This window comes from Triticum aestivum, chromosome 7D (assembly GCF_018294505.1).
Source record: "Triticum aestivum cultivar Chinese Spring chromosome 7D, IWGSC CS RefSeq v2.1, whole genome shotgun sequence".
NCBI lineage: Eukaryota > Viridiplantae > Streptophyta > Magnoliopsida > Poales > Poaceae > Triticum > Triticum aestivum.
The window spans coordinates 305,810,182-305,829,795 of NC_057814.1; positions in this window are offsets into that span (position 1 = coordinate 305,810,182).

Sequence of the window (19,614 nt, forward strand, 5' to 3'; positions counted from 1 at the left end):
TAGAGAGGAGATGGAAAAAAGTACTAATACAATAGCCAACCTTATATATTTTTTGCGGGAAATAGCCCACACTACTGTATGAGTGCATATAGATGATGGCTATAGATGACATGGCAGTTCCTTATAGCCATCGGCTGGCTATATTATTAACCATGCTCTAATGCGTTTTTCAAAACCGCCTTTGACTATTGACAAGATTAATAGTACATGGGATGTATAATGTGAAAATTATATCATTGGAAGCTCCTTTCACATACGAATTTGACATTATGCTTTGTGTAAGTTGCATGTCATATATTATTGCTCTAACATTTGGTCAAAGTTAGCCTCAAAAAACGCATTAGGCCCTATAGATGGAAGGAGGGAGTAGTAGTGGAAGTGGATCCTCTGACGTAGGTATCCCTGCCTTACCCTCCCTTTCGTTCACTTACTGGTGGACCCCATGCTTACTAGGCCCCGCATGTCAGTTACTCAATGGGTTCGGCCACGTCATGGGATCCTCATCCGTAGTATACTCCCTCTATTTTTATTTACTCCGCATAAAACGGAGGGAGTGGTAGTATAAATGACGCGGGCGGGGGAGGGGGAGGGACGTCGGTTTGCTCTCAACTCTGGTCCCACAAGCGAGCGAAAATGCAAGACGAATCGCGTTCCATTCTGTGAGCTACGTGGAGGGTCCAGCGTGCTGGGGTGCAACGCGAACACGACAAGAGAGATGTACAGTCAAAACCGATTGACCGGTCGTCACCAGAACCACTATTCACACCAGAACCTTCGCTGCTCGGCCTACGCCAGCCACTGCCCCAAAACCACACCTCCTCTCCAGCCCATCCCCCACCTTTCGATCCCCTAGCCCGCATCAAGCGTCCCCTAGTTCACCGGAAAGCCACGATGCGCCGCAAGATCACGTACTACAAGATGCTGACGCCGGAGCGCCGTGCAGAAATCGCGGCGGCGGTCGGCGCCACAGACCTCCGTTTCCAAGCTCGCTTCGCGGCGGGCCAATCCCGAGTTCTCTCGAGCCAAGCTACGAGCAGGAGGAAGCCGATCCAATGTTCATGGTGGAGGTTGCGCGCACAGAAGGCCCCCGATGGGTATGAGACGATGGACATCGACTTCGTGCCGGCATTCGGGTCCCCCATGGTGCAGGCGGACCAATGGTTCAACCTGGCGATACTAAAGGAGGACCGGGAGGCAGAGGCTCAACTTGACACGGAGCGCGCCCATGCCGCTGCCATCGAGGCTCTCCTACAGGCGGAACCGGATGTCGTGGAAGTGAACCGGGCGGCGGAGGCTCAACTTGAGGCGGAGCACGCGGATGCCGCTGCCATCGAGGCCCTCCTGTAGGCGGAACCGGATGTCCTCGACTTTAACCGGGGGGCGGAGGCTCAACTCGACACGGAGCGCGCGGATGCCACTGCCATCGAGGCCCTCCTGCAGGCGGAACCGGACGTCCTCGACTTGAACCTGGCGGTGGAGGCTCAACTCGACGCGGAGCGCGCGGAAGCCGCTGCCATCGAGGCCCTCCTGCAGGCGGAACCGGACGTCCTCGACTTGAACTGGGCGGTGGAGGCTCAACTCGACGCGGAGTGCACGGATGCCGCTGCCATTGAGGCCCTCCTGCAGGCGGAACCAGACATCCTCGACTTGAATCGGGCGGTGCTCTTGTCCGTGCAGAGCGCCCGCATGCTCCGCATGAACGAGTAGCTGGAGGCCAAGGACAACTACGGTGCGGAGACACACGTCGGCAGCTATGGCTGGTTCACGCCGGCAGCCAAAGACGACGAGGTCGTCTCATTCCGCGAGCAGTGATAGTTTTTCTTTATGTTGTTGTTTTTAGGGATCTTTTGCGGTGTAAAAACATATATTGTTATGCAAGTCGCCTGACTTTCATCATTTGGGTCAGTCTACCATTACAGGCTGTTGGATGAATATCCGGCATCTCCTAACCCTTCTTCCTCCCCTCTTCTTCTTCCCCAACAGACCACCGCACGGGCCGTACGAATCCTACCCAACATGCGGTTGGATAAACATACTGTATGAACAAAAATTATGTCTCAGCGGTAGGATGGCTGAGTTTGGTTTGTTCACATGCGGTACACGTGTCAGTGAGGGTGCGTTCCCTTGGTTGGGTTTGCGGCGTGCAGGAGCGACTGTGTGAGGGTGCGGAGCGACCGTGTGAGGGTGCGGTGCGACCGCGACAGCCGTGCGCAAGTGTACCTCCTTTTCATTTTGAAAACTTTAGGCAAGCTCGGCAAAAATGTGTGGTGAAGTATGGCAATGCAAGGCCTAGACCCAAACAGGATAAGTACGTACGTAATAGGAGTACTGGTGTTAATAAAGAAAGGTGGGGTTTTCCTTCGCGGGATTAATCGATACAAATCCTCGTTTGACGTGTCAATTAATGCGTATTTTTTCTCCAAAGCCCAAAGAGCTAACCATCTCACTCCTCATCGCTTGATTAACGCAGCGCCATGCAAACCAACCTTCTCACTTCCGCATGCATGCAAGGGTATATTAATGTCCTTGGTTGCTAGTACGAGGAAAACCCCATCTATTTTGCCTCGATTAGTGTTAGTGGCCTTTTGCAAATTGTAATTTTGATATACTGGCCTTGTGTACAAAAAAATGGAGGTAGTAACTATTTGACTTCCTTCCCCATTGCGGTGACGTTGACGATATCTCAAACGTTGTGGTTTGGCGAAGTGCATTCGACGGAGAACACCGTTGAGGGAGACCACCGGACGCAAGTGCCGCCTCCAAGCCGAGACAACCGCCTTATTTGCATCCAGGAAGTCTGTTGAACCAAAGGACGCGTAAATGTACTAGTACTACTAGTACACAATAGCGTCATCCGTCCAACTTAGTGCGGTGAGGTGGTTTCTCGAAGAAGACGATGGAGAAGCAGAGTCAGCGAAGAGTGAAATGATGGTTGCTTCGTCCGTGCTTTGTGATTTGACGCCTCAATGCTTTGTGATTTGTAATAGAAGGGACGGGGGAGTACACTCTGTGCTCTATACTGTACATGCGTCCAAGCACGGGAGCAAGAGGAGAGACGTTGCACTTTTCTATTCCTTCAATCAATCAATCAGGGAGCTTCGGTTCCATCTTTTTGGCTTTGGCAGCACCGTCCACAATGGTTCTCGTCGATGCCAAAAGCTATTTTCACATTTGGCTACACATTTTGGATGCCCTTAACCGTACCACTTGGTTTTGCTCCTGTGTGCTATCTATACAAATCTCAATTATATTGATCTAAAAAATTATAGAATCAAGATTAGTAAAAAGGAGGTGATTTTGCCGCGCGGATGCCGGGGGAGGTTTCTTATTTGTAGAGGACGTTGGCCTGGCTGTTTGCTAACATGCGGTCCCACGTGTCAGTGCTTTACCAAGCTGATCCACGTCCCACATGAGGCAGAACAATGGCAGAAGCAACACGTGGTTAACTTGAAGAAGACGAGGGAGAAGCGAATTCAGCAACGAGTGAAATGATGGTTGCTTCATCCCCCCAACTTCTTTTTTTAGCATTATTACTTCGTCCCTCCAACTTAACTGCAGGAAAGGTGCATCTTTGTGATTTGATGCCTCATTGCTCATTACTACGTTGGCGCCATGACTGGGGTGCTTCACCCCTGCTGCTCTGCACTGTATTTCGGCATGGCACGTGGACTCGGTAGCATGATGTCCCACATTTCGGCGAAAGCGAGCGCTCCACTCTTACGACGAAGCAGTACACGACACGGCGGCCCCGTGAACTATCACTTGTACTGTATAGTACTATAGTTTTGCTGTTTCGCACGATCCATCGATACAAACCCAATTAAACAGGAAAGGGCGGGATTTTTCCCGCGCGCTATATGATATTGGCCATACATTTCAAAGAAAATTTTAATGTATGCAAACTAAATAATTAAGTAACAATATGATATCTAGTAAAACTAAAAACACATATGATTTATTGTGTTAGAGTGTAGTAGTAGTGCTGTATTGCATATTTGTTAGATGTAACATGCGAGAACGTGTAGAGATGTAGTTTTGGAGGGCCTACAGAGAGAAAAGCGTAATACGGTCACCGAACTTCAGAATACGCTCATTACGGTCACTATATACGTTTTGCTGTAATTATACGATCACTTGCTCACCGTTCAGCATCGGATTGCACTCTGTTGACCAGCCAAATAGTCTGCGTGGCACCATGTTGACTAGTTAAATTGACCACATTCCTTGTGGGTCCCACATGTCAGTTAACATAGGAAAAAGGTCAGATAAACACAAATTTACCCAGGCGCGACAAGACTCTAACCCGTGCGTGGGAATCACCTGGTTGTGTATGTCTCTGTCAGGGCCTGATCTGTGCGCATGCACGTGTAGGTTGAGCACTTGAGCGTGAGAGTGTGTGTTGGTCCTGTGGTGTGTGCATGCATGCGTGCGTGTGTGCGTGTGAGTGCTGCGTGCGTGCGTGGCTGCGTGTGTATGTGTGAGTGTTGCGTGCGTGCGTGGCTGCATGTGTTCGTGTGAGTGTTGCGTGCATGCAGTTCGTGTGCATGCGTGCGTGTGTGTATAATCACCACACCAGCTCCTGTGTGTTAAAACAGACAGCTCACCATACCAATACAAGGCCACCTTGTCCGTTGTTCCTGCGGTCATGACTTCGAACCACCGTCCAATATTTTTTCGTTGTTTGTTTTCATTCTTACTAGCAAGATGCCCGTGCGTTGCACGTAACATCAAGATGCATTTGTATGACTAGTTTATCTTGTGAGAGAAAAGGATGAATGAGGGAAGGCCTTATTTGCAAATGTGGAGAGGTGTGTGGGTACCTTTTTGCAAAATTGCCATAGTTTCCTTCCTATCCGTCATATATAAATCGGACGGCCTATGTTGCAGGATGGCAGCCACACCATCGTCACCAACTCTGTTTTTTTACTAGCAAGATGCCCGTACGTTGCACGGAACATCATGATGCATTTATATGAATAGTTTATCTTGTGGGAGATAAGGAGGAACGAGGGAAGGCCTTATCTGCAAATGTGATGAGGGGTGCGGGTTTCTTTCTGCAAAATTGCCATAGTTTCCTTCCTATCCGTCAAATATAGATCGGATGGACTATATTGCAGGATGGCAGGCACACCATCATCACCAACTCTGTTTTTTATAAGAGTAGAGATAAGTATAAGTAATACTAGCAAGAGGCCCATGCGTTGCATGGAACATCAAGATGCATTTATACGAGTTGTTTTATCTCGTGGGAGATGAAGATGAACAAGGGAAGTCCTTAATTATCTGCAAATGTGGAGAGGGGTGCGGGTATCTTTTTGCAAAATTGTCATAGTTTGCATACTATCCGTCAGATATAGATCAGACGGTCCATATTGCAGGATGGCAGGCACACCATCATCACCAACTCGGTTTTTATAAGAGTAGAGAGATGCCCGTGCGTTGCACGGAACATCAAGATGCATTTATATGAGTAGTTTATCTTGTGGGAGATAAGGATTATCGAGGGAAGGCCTTATCTGCAAATGTGATGAGGGGTGCGGGTATCTTTTTGCAAAATTGCCATAGTTTCCTTCCTATCCATCAGATACAGATCGGACGGCCTATATTGCAGGATGGCAGGCACACCATCATCACCAACTCTGTTTTTTATAAGAGTAGAGATAAGAGTGTAGAAGAGTAGATAGAAGCCGACAGGTGGGCCCAATGGTAGTGAGATAATGTGATGCAACACTAGAGGTGCCACGTGGAGCGTTTAACTGGTCAACTAGTTGTGTCTCGAGCAAATACAGAGCTGTACGGTGAGCTCGCGACTGTATAATAACCACAAAACTTAAATGGTGACCGTAATGAGTGGATTCTGAAGTCCAATGTACGTATCGTGCTTTCGCTCCAAATACAATGATCATCACTGTATATATCACGGGAGAAAGATGAAACATGTGTGAATGTGCTGGGGGCTTACTTTTAGAGGACCTGGAGATAGTTTGTGTGCGTATGTGAAAGGGGCATAGAGGGGGTGTATGCGATGGGGAGAGAGATGCTCTTCGTTTCTCTTTATTATGACTAAATTTATATGTAGTATAAAAATATAAAAATTGACAGTGCGGAATAAATATCATTGTGGGCACCATGCAATGCAAATTAACGTTCATACTCCTCCATATAACTTTGTAATGTTGAATATATGTAGAAATTCTAAAATAATTTTTTGGCCGCACTTTTGTCAAAAGGAATGTTGTATGCGAAATAAACGTGAAGAGAGGGCTTTTTAGATCAATGGGGTACGTGATGTAACATGTGTGAATGTGTAGTTGATGTATTTGGCAGGGCCTAGAGAGGCCGGCGGGGGGAGGGGGCGTGGCAGAGATAGCACGAGAAATGAGAGAGGTCTAGATAGAGAGAGAGAGACTAATATGATGTCACGGCGAGAGATTCCCTTGAGTGTGTATATGGAAGTGGGGAGGGGATAGAGGCACGGGGAGATTTTTTTGTGTGGTGTCTGTGTTGGTATGTGTGGGTGTGAGAAGATAACGAGACGTGGGGTAGAGGTGAGGCCCTTGGTTCGGTTCCGTCCTGCGCCACATTGGTCGGCCCTTGACGCATTTAGGGAGACCCATGGATGACTTGTCGTACAAGATAACGATCGCAGAATTGTGAAGGACTCTGTGTCCACTGACAAAGCCGGCTAGGATTTGTAACCCTGGGTTATCGGACTAAGGTAACCCCTTATCTCTGATATTACTATTTATCCAACCTAACTTTAAGGGCCATCCTATAGAATGCTCTACTAGAATCATACTCGTCGACTAGGAAGAGAGGTGTGAGACAATGCGTGAGAGACAGGCCTAAAGATAATGTGCGTACAGGAGACACGTAGGCAGGTCTATGTATATAGAAAGGGTCAATGGGGATTGTGCGTGTGTATGCTTGTGAGAGGAAGAGTGCTTGTGATAAAGGTTAGTGAAAACAGCCGTAAATGGTGACGAGAGGGTGGGAGGGTTATATCGAGAGCATGTCTGCGAGAAAGACACCTTGGGAGAGAGTGTGTGAGCATGTGTGAGAGACCACCGATGGAGAGTGAAACTACACGTAAAAGACTGATGTACACATTGATTAAAGATATAAATTGTATCCAAATATTAGGATGGGATCATGATATTTGCAATTCGCGCAAGGAACGGTCATTGATCCATCAGACATCTAGATTCTATCGAACTTGAGCATGTCTATGTTATTATTCGACATAATTGATCCACATAGTTAGTATTTTGAACTCCAGACAATGCATCACTTTAGCAATCGAATATAAACGTGAGTATAGTTCATGTTGTGTGTGTAAAGCACATTATACATACGAAAGTTACACAATGAACATTATAAATAGCTAGCTATGAACTAGCATACATTTGAATTCAACTTAAGGTGGTTTAAAAAATCGAATTCAACATGAAGTCCATTCAATTATTTGGATTCCATATCATGGCGTCTGTAAATCATACCTAAGTTATGGGGTCACCAATCTTTTCTCTGATTTTGTACATAATAGCATATATAGTTGTATACAAAATAGATTCAAATTTAGCTCCTCCATTCCAAAATAATCATAGTTATAGGATTTTCAAGTGTCAAAATTTCAAAAAGAAGTGGATAATTTAATGAGGTTTTCAAACATACAAGGTCAAATTTAACGTTGTCTATTTAGGTCAATCCTCAAAGTTCAAGAGTACTCTAAACGTGAATGCTTCTGTTTCAAAATTTTGAACGCAGCGCCAAAAGAGCCTCTACTCGCCCGAAACCGCGTGAGACCAATGTTTGGAAGTAGAAGGAAATTACTTTTCTAACTCCGACCCGTGAAACCTACCGGCCCGACATCCAAAGGTCTAAACCGGGGTAGGTTTGTAGCTTCATCTAGATGTCACGCAACCACCTCCGAAAAACATTCATACACAATGGCCGCCTAAGCACACATGCGTGCGGCCGAAATCGCTCCCGCCCACTATTTGGGACACCTGGGATTACCATCCTACCCCGACCCGCAGTAGGTCCGAAATTTAAGAGGGGGGTAAAGTTTGTACTTTCCCCAAATTTCAAACAAGTGCATCCCATCTGTTCAATAAAGCCAAAAACAAACGCGCCCCAGACCGAAACATGGTTCTCCCTAAACTCCCCCTGCCCCCGCCCCCCGTCCGATTCCCCATTCATACTCCGTGGGTGCCAAAACTACCTCCCCACCTGCCGCGAAACCCCGGCGTCCTCCGTCAGCCACCCCATCCCACCCATCAACCACCGCCCTCCTCCATCACGCCGGAGTCGATACCCCTACGTCGTCGTCCACCGCAACCTCAACCGCAACGCCCTCCACGGCTAGTAGTTGAAGCTGAGTCCGAGCCGTCCGTACCCGAGCCAGTTCAACCACGCCGTCCTGCGCCTCACCGCTACCGCTCCAACTTTTCCACCGTCCACCGCACCGGAGCTGTTCCTGCTATGTCGTCCTTCGCCGCCTCAGATCTGCTTCCCCTCCGCCGAAATACGGCCACGGCAACATAGTCAACAATTTGGCCATGGGTTCGTCCAAGCCTGCACCCCCTCCAAAACATCGGTTTCCCCGGCAAAAAGAAGAAGATCGACGCGACATGTGGAGGCAACCACACCGGCAACTGAAAATGGTACTCCTCTTCCCTTATTCATGGAAATCTTACGTGTTTGCTTGCACGGTATTCATCCCACAGAAGACACTAGTTGACCGCTTCTTCTTGATACTAGATGTTCCTAGTTACTCGCGATGCACAAGGTTTCTCCTCATATACTATTTCACCTTAGCTAGAGGTTCGTCGCCCCCCTGGATTTCAATTCCTGGTCAGTTGATTCCCAATTAACGGAAGCATTCCCCAGCGTAATAGGCGCTAGTCCACCTATTACACCGGGGAAGCAGCTCCTCGCTGTTTATCTTTAGGGCGTGTGGGGCCTAGAGCTGCTGGCGCCTGATCTGGAGGTCGGCCGCGATTAAAGGGATGGCCTGGGGGCGCTGCCAAGCACGGCGGTGGTGTGAGATCAAGGGGAGGGCGGGGCGGCGGAGGCAGGGGTCCGGGCCGGTGGTCGCTGGCGGTTCGAGAAAGATCATCAACAGTGACTGGCGGGAGGAAGACGAAGGACATCTGCCCGTTCCTTATAGATCGGACGGTTCATAAAAATTTTGACTGGCCTATTTATTTTCAGTCGACTGTTATCTTGATAGGACCACATGTGGTGGTGTGCTGGAGGAGTACCTGCATTTCCTGTGCTCATATATTACAAAATCATACGGAGTAGAATCTAATTTTGTTTGCCATGCAATGTTGTAGAGCGATCATATGCCTCCTGTCATTTTTTTCAGCCACCTGCTATCTGCTACTTTTACCGTGCACTAGTTCTGCAAAGACTTCACCCATACTCTCACTATTGTGTTTTTATGCAAGGGTATTTCAGACCCTGCGTTGACAGAAGCAGAAAAGAGAAGAGAGAAGTCGCTCCAGCGTGGTACGCGGCTAGGCCAGACACGTTTCAGGACTTTAAAGGGTGTAGTGTCAGCAGATGGAGACGGGGAACGTAGCTCTGGAGTTGATGATCTCGCTCGCCGTGAACCACCATCCCAGGTGCTTGCTTTAACTTCACGGTGTCATATGTGGTTGCATGTTGCATATGATGTCTAGCTTGTATTCGAAAGGCCGAAATCAGTCTTTATCAAGATAAGGAAAGATATTTTTTACATGAACCACCATCCCGGGAGCACCAGAAGACAAATAGCTAGTCATGGCACTGGCCGAGCTAGTGACAAGCCCAGCACAGACATGCATCACCTGGAAGCCAACTAAAAATCCACGATGGTGGCGAAGCAGCCCGCTTCCCACCAGACTCTCAGGTCCTAGATGATCAGGCTCACCACTCCAGCCGGATGTCTAGCTTGTATTGCTTCCAATTTGGTTAAATTGCATCTACTTAGCTTACACACTATACCTTTGAATATGACACGCCTTCCTGTTTCTGGTACATACTAGTACATCTGTCTATTAACCATGTTCTGACATCAAACTAATGTTCTTTTGTATCCCTGATCAATCACTTATGATGAGGCAGTCAGGCCAGTGGACTACTGTGATAAAATATCCTCATTTAAAGAATGCAGCGTCAGCCTCCCCACATGATTCTCAAGAAACAGCAAGGCTAGATCAAGATAGTGAACATAGCTCTATAGTTGATTAGCGCATTTCCCCTACACTAGCATCGCATGTGCTTGCTCTAACTTGGCAGCCTAATATGTGGTTGCATGTTGCATATGGTGTCTAGATTGTAATTATTCTAATCTGGTTAAATTGCATGTGCTATTCTGCTTAGTTTATACATTATACCTGTTAATGTGACATGCCTTCCTGTTTTTAGTACATAGTACATCTGTCTATTAAGCATGTCCTTACATAAAACTATTGTTTTTTGTATCCCGCATAAATCAATATGATGAGACACCTTCAGTATATGTAGTTTGATATTAGTTGCATCCTTCATATGATTTAGAGCATATGCTGCTTCTAATTTGTTGAAATGCCATTTATGATGGGACGCTTTTAACTTGGCAGAGTCATATTGGTTGCATCTTTCATGTGGTGTCTAGCTTGCATTGCTTCTTATTTGTTGAAATGGTTTCTGCTTAGTTTACTCAAACAGTTGTGAATATGCCATGCCGTCCTGTTTTTCGTATTATTCCTTCCTGGAACCATGTGTTTGCCTTACATCAAAGTAGTGATTGTCAGTATCATGCATGAATGAGTTCTGAAGAGTGAATTTTATTGCTTTTTCTAGTCGATTTTACTTGAAAATTCAAAATCAATAAAGCGGAAGGAAGTTAGCAAGGCAGCGGATGAAGGTGCTCCTTCCAAATGGAGGGCCTCTACAGATTCTACTCCTCCATCCCCCCAAGATGATTTCCAAGACAACACATGCATAGACACTCAATGTACTTGTGTTGGTGATGAGGACGTCTCCCCTAGTGCACCATCACAGGTCCTCCCTCTAACTTTGCACTGTTATATGTGGTTGCATGTTATGTATGATGTCTAGCTTGTATTGCTTCTAATTTTGTTGAATTTCATCTGCTTACTTTACACATTATACTAGTGACTAAGACACGTGTTCCTGTTTCTAGAACATACAATATCTATCTATCACACCATCTTCTTACCTGTGGCACCCCGATCCGCATGGAACAGGGGGCCTTCGCACGTCAGCCTAGGATAACACCTGACGCACGACAGGTCCATAATACAGCATTCCAGGTACAAAAATATTCATCAAATACATGTATATGAGAGTACATCATTGATGAATACAATTATCTGGCATAGCCCTAAGGCTATTAAATGACAGCGGAAGTCTGATAAAAATGTCGGCGGAAGTCTTGGTTTGGCAGCATAACAACTCTAGCTGGGCTCCACAACTCACAGGACTGGCAAGATTACGGCCTAGCACGACGGATCAAGCGAGAAATACGGGTACAACCTACAAAACTGGCATGACACGCCAGGTCAGTACATTGAATGTTCTTGCAAGACAACCAAATATATAGCATCCAAACAAGCTACAGACAAAGCAAGAACCGAGCGCATGCAACACCCTATCTCATTTCAATTACTAAACATGGCATGATAAAAATCAACTAAGCATGAACAAAATCATAACATCTACTAACATGGCAATGACATGGCATATCAGAACATGATTACAACATTGTAATAGCAAAACATAGAATTTTATCTCAATCATGGCATAACTTAACATGTCAACCAAAGCATCGCATGGCATCAAGAAACTATGCTGAAAATAAACTACCAATAATATCCAATGCAGACATAGCATGTTAACATTATGCAATCATCTTCTGTTCTATCATGGTTCTTTAAATGCAAATAATGATATATTATTCCAGCAATGCAACCAAACTTGTGCACCGAGTCCCTCACACTCTCTTATCAACTGTGATCATCTCTGAATCACAAACACACCACCAAAGTGGTCTTTCTCAAGAACAACTTGTGATCCTTACGGCGATCACAACCATGACCAACACTTGGTCTCCAACCGTGATCCTTACGGCGATCACAACCATGACCAATATTTGGCCCGTGATCCTTACGGCGATCACAACCACTTATTTCATCATCAAAATATCGTCGTGACTCCTCACGACTATCTCATAGTTCAAGTTACCATATTCTTGTTATCACATATTTATTTACCAACTTAATTATTTCGGTTTGTCCTCCATTTCGACCAAGACCTGATAGTGGGACCTACTACGAACAGTTGCTATCGATAGACTTTATATACACTCTGCAGAGGTAGCACACTGTACCCACACCATGGAACCCATGGCCTCGTCATCCCATTCGGGTGGACCAATAGCATTCCGACGAAACCAACCTACTGCCATGACGCTCTCCCGGCCACTCCGACCCAATCCCCAACGGGCTAGTCCTGGGTGGCCCCGTGTCTACCAAAGACACACCGACCACCGTCGTGGTCAACTCCCACTCGGGGACACTCCCACTCGGGGACTAGTACCAAAAATCTCAAAAACGAGCACACAAGGTTATGTCCGCTTACCTGATCAGGGTAAGCATGCCCATAACCTTCCCTAGTGGGAGGCACCGGCGAGAGGTCACGACAATAGCTCGCATTAAGGCCTTCCCAAAAAGGCAAATGTGGCTGCACTGAAAAAGTTCGGTTTGGCGGCACTGTGACTCGATCCCATCGATGACGGAGGAGGGTTGTTGTTATTAAGTCATTTTATTTCCTTCTCCATCATCATGAACATATTTAACATGAGTGCAACATGGCGCATACAAATGCACGAACAAAATATTGAACTCCTCAAGTGCACAACTATAACATAAAGGACACGACAATAGTATATCAACGGTGCATTACAATCCTCATAACAGTTTATAGCGATGACATGCAAATAAAGTAGAGTAGTGGCATGGCATTATTAAGAATAACATTCTAATTAACATGGCAAAGGTATCATGAAACACAAGCATGCAAGATAGGCATAAAGAAATAACTGCCGATGAAAACGATATAAAACAACTACAACTACACACACACAAGGTGCAAGCAAAGTCAACAGGCAAGTTCGGGGCTCATGATAAGAGGTTGGCTTGCCTGGGGGTCGACAAATACTCTGGGAAGAAGTGCGAAATGATCGCGAAAAGATTGGCCGGAAACAGTTCCTTCTCGGAGGGGGCTGTTTACGGGCAAGGGCAAAAAGGTCATTTTCACTATGTGAAAATATTATGAAAATGACATCAACGGAACGGGGTCGACGAAACGAAGACGTGGGCTTTGGATTCACCTCATTTAGAGTTGTGGGAGGGACCAATCTCTAAAGAAAATCATTACAAACGGGGCCCTAGCAGAAAAACAGATCGCGTCTTTCTCAGAAATACGCTTTGTAGAAAGGAAAGCGCATTCTAACCCGAAGAAGAGGAAGAATACGCTTTTGGTGATTGAAAGCGCATTCTCCAGCAATACGCTTTCGCGTGGGGTAAACGACTTCGCGCCTGGGGCACCGCCACTTATCCACGCTGGCAGGACCGGTCAACACGGCAGAGGCGGGGCCGGGTGCCAGAGTTGCTGCCAAGTGGGGTCAGGGAAAGGCGCGGGGCCCGCCTTGCCAGGTCAACGCCTCCTCCTGGCCGTCTCCTTCTTCTCCCCGACGCGGCACAGAAGAGGCGAGGCCAGATGCGTCACCGGCGACGGGCCGGCCGGCTCCGGCCACCTCCGACCAGGGCGAAGAAGACGGCGGGCTCAGGGAGGGACGTCGCGTCCATCCTGATGGGAAACGGGCGCTGGGGTGATCCACAGCCGCGACGACCATGGAAGCAGAGAGCTCCACGACGGCGGTACTGGCTCTAGGGGCGCGGCCACAGGGCACTCCGGCGGCAAGGGGAGGGAGTGGGGACGGTCTACGGGCTCCAGGGAGGCTGCTGGTGGATGAGAGAGGGAGAGGCCCGCCCGCCATTACTCAAATTTGAGCAGGCCGAGGCGGCGGCCAGGGAGATGGGAGGGGATGGAGAGGCTCCAAGGCGAGGGGAGAGAGCTGCGGGTGGTTGGGGACTGCGAGGGAGCTCGAGGCTTGCTTATATAGCCGCGGGGAGGGCTCGAGGAGGTGGCACGCGGCAGGCGACGTGTCCGTGCGCCGGCGAGGGGCGCAGTGTCGGCAGGCACAGCCAAAGCTCATGGGAAGCAGCGGGAAGGTGACGAGGAGGGTGAGGACGAGCGCCAGAGGCTCACGGAATCGAGCAAAGCTCGCGGACGAACGGTGAAGAGGACATGAGGGAGGAAGGCGACGATAGCTATAGTAGCTTACTGTTTGGTCCGTGGCACGGCTCGCCGGAGAAGAGAACGGAGGGGGCCATAGGTCCAGAGGGAAGACGACGTCGAGGGGGAGCTGTTGGGCATTAATGGCGAGGCCAGAGACGGTCGCGGTAGCGCTGCCGACGACAACAGTTGCTAGACCACCGTTTTGTCTGGCTGCCCTCGTAGTCACCACTGGCATGGCGCGCTCTGGGGTTTTTACTGATGTAAATTCATGTCTACCGCGTAGTACTTCCAGCATGGAGTGTTACCATGGTGAAAGATCGGGCAGAGACAAATGGAGATGAGTGAAACAAGCTCCACAAGTTTGCTGTTGCAAACTTGGCAACATCCTAGAGATTAAACCAAAGAGGGTAAATGGTAAACTTGATGTTCGGGAGGCTTGGGGTAGAAAGGACTACGGTCCTGGGAGTTTTGAGGTAAAATGGACAAGTATTTACCATAGTTGCTGTACAACCACCAAAACTGACCCAGAAACTTAATCATGATGAAACACTCACTAGGAGTGATGGATTGGGCTATAACGTGGCAAAGCCTGATGATTTGAACATACCATGATGCTGTAAAAAGTTCATACCAAATGGACTCACCAAAATGGTACTTCCTTCACAGCTATCATTTCTGTCCAAAAACTTCAGAAAAATCCTCAGGGCAAGTGGTCAAGTGAAATTAGCTACAATATTGTGGAGATAGGTTATATGAGTAGGAGAAGGCCTGGAAAAATTATCAGCCATAATGCAGCAAGATAAAATACACTTGCTTCACAAACTGAAAATTTGGACAGAAAACAAGAATTGCTCCTGTTCTCACATAGTTCAATGAAATGAACTGAATTTGGGTGGAGGATAATGATTTGAGATACTTGAGAGGATGGAAAAGTTTCATCCCATTTGGAAACACTATAAAGGTACTTCCTTCACAAACTTGTGTTCTGGTCAGAAAGTTTGAAAAATTGCACAGGGAGCTAGGATGAATCGATTGAGCTCATCTTTGGTATCCATGGGTTATTTAACAATGATAAACACCCTGCCAAATTTCAGCTCAATTGGACTTAGCAATAAAGCACTTCCTTTGCAAAAGTTCAGAGAAGGCAGAAACTTGCATTGGATCATGTGCCAAATTTTGAACTGTGGAATCATGATATTAGGATGGAACTAGTGATTATATAGCAAGGACAAGCTCCACAATTTATGTGGGAATTTTCTCTGCTATAAAAATAGTAGTTCCTTTGGAAATTGGTAGAAATGCAATATTGGCATTAAATAGGAAAAGGCAATTTTCCTTATTTAATTATGGCCAATATACTTGCCAGAGCTTGGATTAGGCATAAGCATCAACTCCACCAATTCTCATGAATTTAGGAGATGGCTAGATATGCCTTTGGATTTATTCCTCAGAAAGGCAAGAAAAGGAATAAATCATAATTCAAAAATATTGCATTGGACTTAGCAATATTTTTGCATATCCAAGGTTAAGAAAGATAGGATGATCTCTGGGATCAATTGGGAGGATCAACAGAACAAGGAAAATGGTGGCTCCTTTGTAATCACAAGGGCATATCCAAATTCCAAAAATTTGGAATTAGGGTTTAAGAGGAATTGAGCTGATGCAAATGAGGTCTTGCCCACTGAAAAAGACATGAGCAGGATTTTGAAAGGTTGGAATGAAAAAATTTCTCAGGGTCATCCAGCAAACTCAGGAGAAAATTTTGAAAATGAGGGGCAGGAGAGAATAACAGCACAAAAATTGATAACCTAATTTTGGGGTTGTTACATTACATCAAAGTACTACTGTTGTGTAACCTGCAACAATCACTTATCATAACACACGTTTGACATGGGAGTGTGATATAGGTTACATCCTGCATTCTTTTCTAGCTAGTACTACTTCTAATTTGTTGAAATGGCACTTATGACGAGACAGTTTTAACTTGGTAGAGTGATATTCGTTGCATCTTTCATATGGTGTCTAGCTTTCATTGCTTCTAATTTGTTGAAATGCCTTCTGCTTAGTTTACACATCATAGCTGTGAATATGCAATGCTGTCCTTTTTTTACACATTCAATCGTCCTATCATGCGGTCGCCTTACATTAAAGTAGTGCTCGTCAGCATCCTGCATCAATGAGTTATTAAAAATGAATTTTTATTCATTTTTATTGTGGGTTTGACTTGACAAGGCAATACAATTAAGAAAGAGGAAGGAGAAAATAAGGCAGGGACTGATGGCGGTCTTGCGGCGAAACCGGCATCCGAGGTGCTTTCTCTAGCTTGGCAGTGTGATATTGTTAACTTGGCAAAGCAATATTTGTAGCATCTTTCATATGGTGTCTACCTTCCATTGCATTGCTTCTAATTTGGTGAAATGTCTTCTGCTTAGTTTACACATCATAGTTCTAGTTATCTCATGTCGTCCTGTTATTCGTACATATTACATCCTCCTATCATGTGGTTGTCTAACATCAAAGTTCAGTTCGTCCGTATCACGCATCAATTTGTTCTAAAGAACTAAATTGTTATTCATTTTTCTTGTCGGCTTGACTTAACATGGCATAGAGAAAGAGGAAGCAACACAGAACGACAGGGAAAGGGAAGCGGAAGAATCCTGTAGATTCTGCTGGTACTGATGGTGCAATAGAAGGTCAAAGTCCAGCAGAAAATTGTACCGACAGGGTATCCCGTGCTACACGAGCTGCAGAACAAGCCAAACAGAAACAAATAGTTGCCACAAAACAAGCAGAGACAACCCTAGTTGTTGCAACACCTTCCACAGTTGCATGTTCCCAGCTGGCAGCACGTTCCCAGCTGGCAACCCTAGTTGTTCAACTCAGCTGGCAGCACGTTCCCAAGCTCCCTTGCCACCTGACACTACTTCCGAAGCACTCTTGACACAAGATGAGTTGGCAAGATCAGATGAACTTTGTGAGCTTCAATGGCAAGTAGGTAGTTGCTGGAGTCAAGTTACAGTTGCATGCTTCTTTATATGTATTCTCACAGTTTGATGTACACTAACACTTCCTATTTTCGTTGTTGGACTAGCACCTAGGCGCAAGAGGAAACAAACATCAGGGATAATGCTCGATAGGTTAACTAAATCTAGAGGAGGAAGAATGGAGATCTGTTTTGAGGCAGGTTTAAAAAGGCCATGTGATGCTACAGAGTCAACCAAGTTAGTATCAGAGGCAGCGGTTGCCGTTAGGTGTCATGTACGTATCCTCCCAACATGGATTCAGTACAGGAATGACAAAGACGAAACCCAGTTCAACACCTTCCTCGACCATTTATCTGTAAGTATGGTTATGTATGGAAACTAGTAATATCGTCTTGCTCTGTCCAATACTTTCTAGGTTGCTGATAATGAGACTCCCATAATTTTCAATAGATGAGGTTCAAGTTCGATAGCCAAGATGATGCAACCAGACAAGCTTGCACCCATGTTTTCAAGTCTGCTCTGCAACAGTATAAGTATAACTTGAGGAAAACTCACTTTGAAGGCAAGGCTAACAGTGAACTTGCCCAAACATCTCGAGTGGAAAATATATCGGATGAAGACTGGAGAGGCCTCGTTAAACACTGGTCTGATCCGAAGTATCAGGTACATTATATATATATATATATATATATATATATGTGATCAGATCACATGTTGAAGTCCTATTTACGCATGTGCCACACAAATCTATCTTCTTGTAGGTGAACTGTTCAAAGAACAAGGCCAACCGTACGAAAGTGAAATTCCAACAGACGACAGGTTCTCGTAGCTCTATTGCACACTGCGAGGCTCTTGTAATTAGCTGTTGTTTCACTCTTTTCGCTGTACCATATTATCAGTTCTATATTGACTTGTTCGAAATGCAGAGGAAAGCCCACAAGGACCAAAAAGTACCTGAACCAAATGCTATGGAAATCTTCAAGGACTGTCACACCAGCAAGACGAAGGGCACGACTACACCAGTCAAAGCAGCTGTTGTAAGTCCTTAATCCTCATGCCTTTTAACTACTACTTACTCTGACTTGTGCCTTGAACTGCATGGTTTGCAGCCAATGTCTATTACTCTTTTCAATTTTATACACAATTGTCTTAGCGTATCATTGCACCTTACAAGGTTTAAAAGAGAGGAGTGATGTTCCTTTGATCTTGACATGTAATTTAGTTCTGTGCTAGACTTGCCCACACAATGTTACAATTGCCTGTTTGTCTATTCTCAGTTGTTTTGTGATATGAATGATGTCATACTATGCTTACCGTATTATAAACTTTGTCTCTTTATCCTTAGTTGTCAATACAATGTGAAGAAATAGACAATACATTAGCCATGGTACATGGTCATATGTTTGGAACCTGGTTTTATTATGTACTTTGCAGTAAAATACAACTAATATTTTACATGGGTTCACCAGAATAAGTTCTGTATATAGACCAAAGCTATTTTGTTTGGTTTTGATGCCTCCTTAATATCTTCTGTTCTGGTACTACTAATGTAAAAACTCAACTTTTCAGCAAGCTATGAAAAAAATGGTGGAACCGCCACCTTCTGAAGGTGGTGAGGCACCTATAACCGCAATGTCAGCTCTTGTTGCAGTGGGTCAGTACCTGTCCACTAACAATGCCAAAAGCACGTTCCTGCATAATACTGGGTTGGTTGTTAAGGAAATCTCGTCCATACGGCCTCATGATCAAGATATGCAAGCTCAAAACAATGTTATGTCTGTGCTCCAGACACAAGTCCGTTCCCTAATAGAGACCCTTTGTCAAACAAGGACATACATTGTTCGATGTCGTCAAGATATGCATGGTTTTGAAACCAGATTATCCGACATTTGCTATGTTGCTCTGGAGCCTAGGAGAAATGAAGGCGAAGGTTATGGTGCTCCATCGGACAATACAGCATGAAAACATAACAATCAGGTCAAATGAACTGAGCTTCTCAACTTCTGGTGGTGCATTTATCTGCCAGACTGTTAACTTTTATGCCAACCTTCCTTTTGTTTTATAGTTGTAATTTGTTTTGTTGCGATATAAAATTTGTTCTTAATGTCCAGCCACCGGCTGAAGAAAACAGCAAGCCATTTTTGTATAGTGTATGGTGTTCCCTATATTTGCACTGGTGGCGATATTTGATGCCCAGTGGATGTAATATGTGCAATCACCTTAATAGCCTAGCGTTAGTTTCGGGCTTATTTATTTCCTAGTCTTGTTTTTCCCT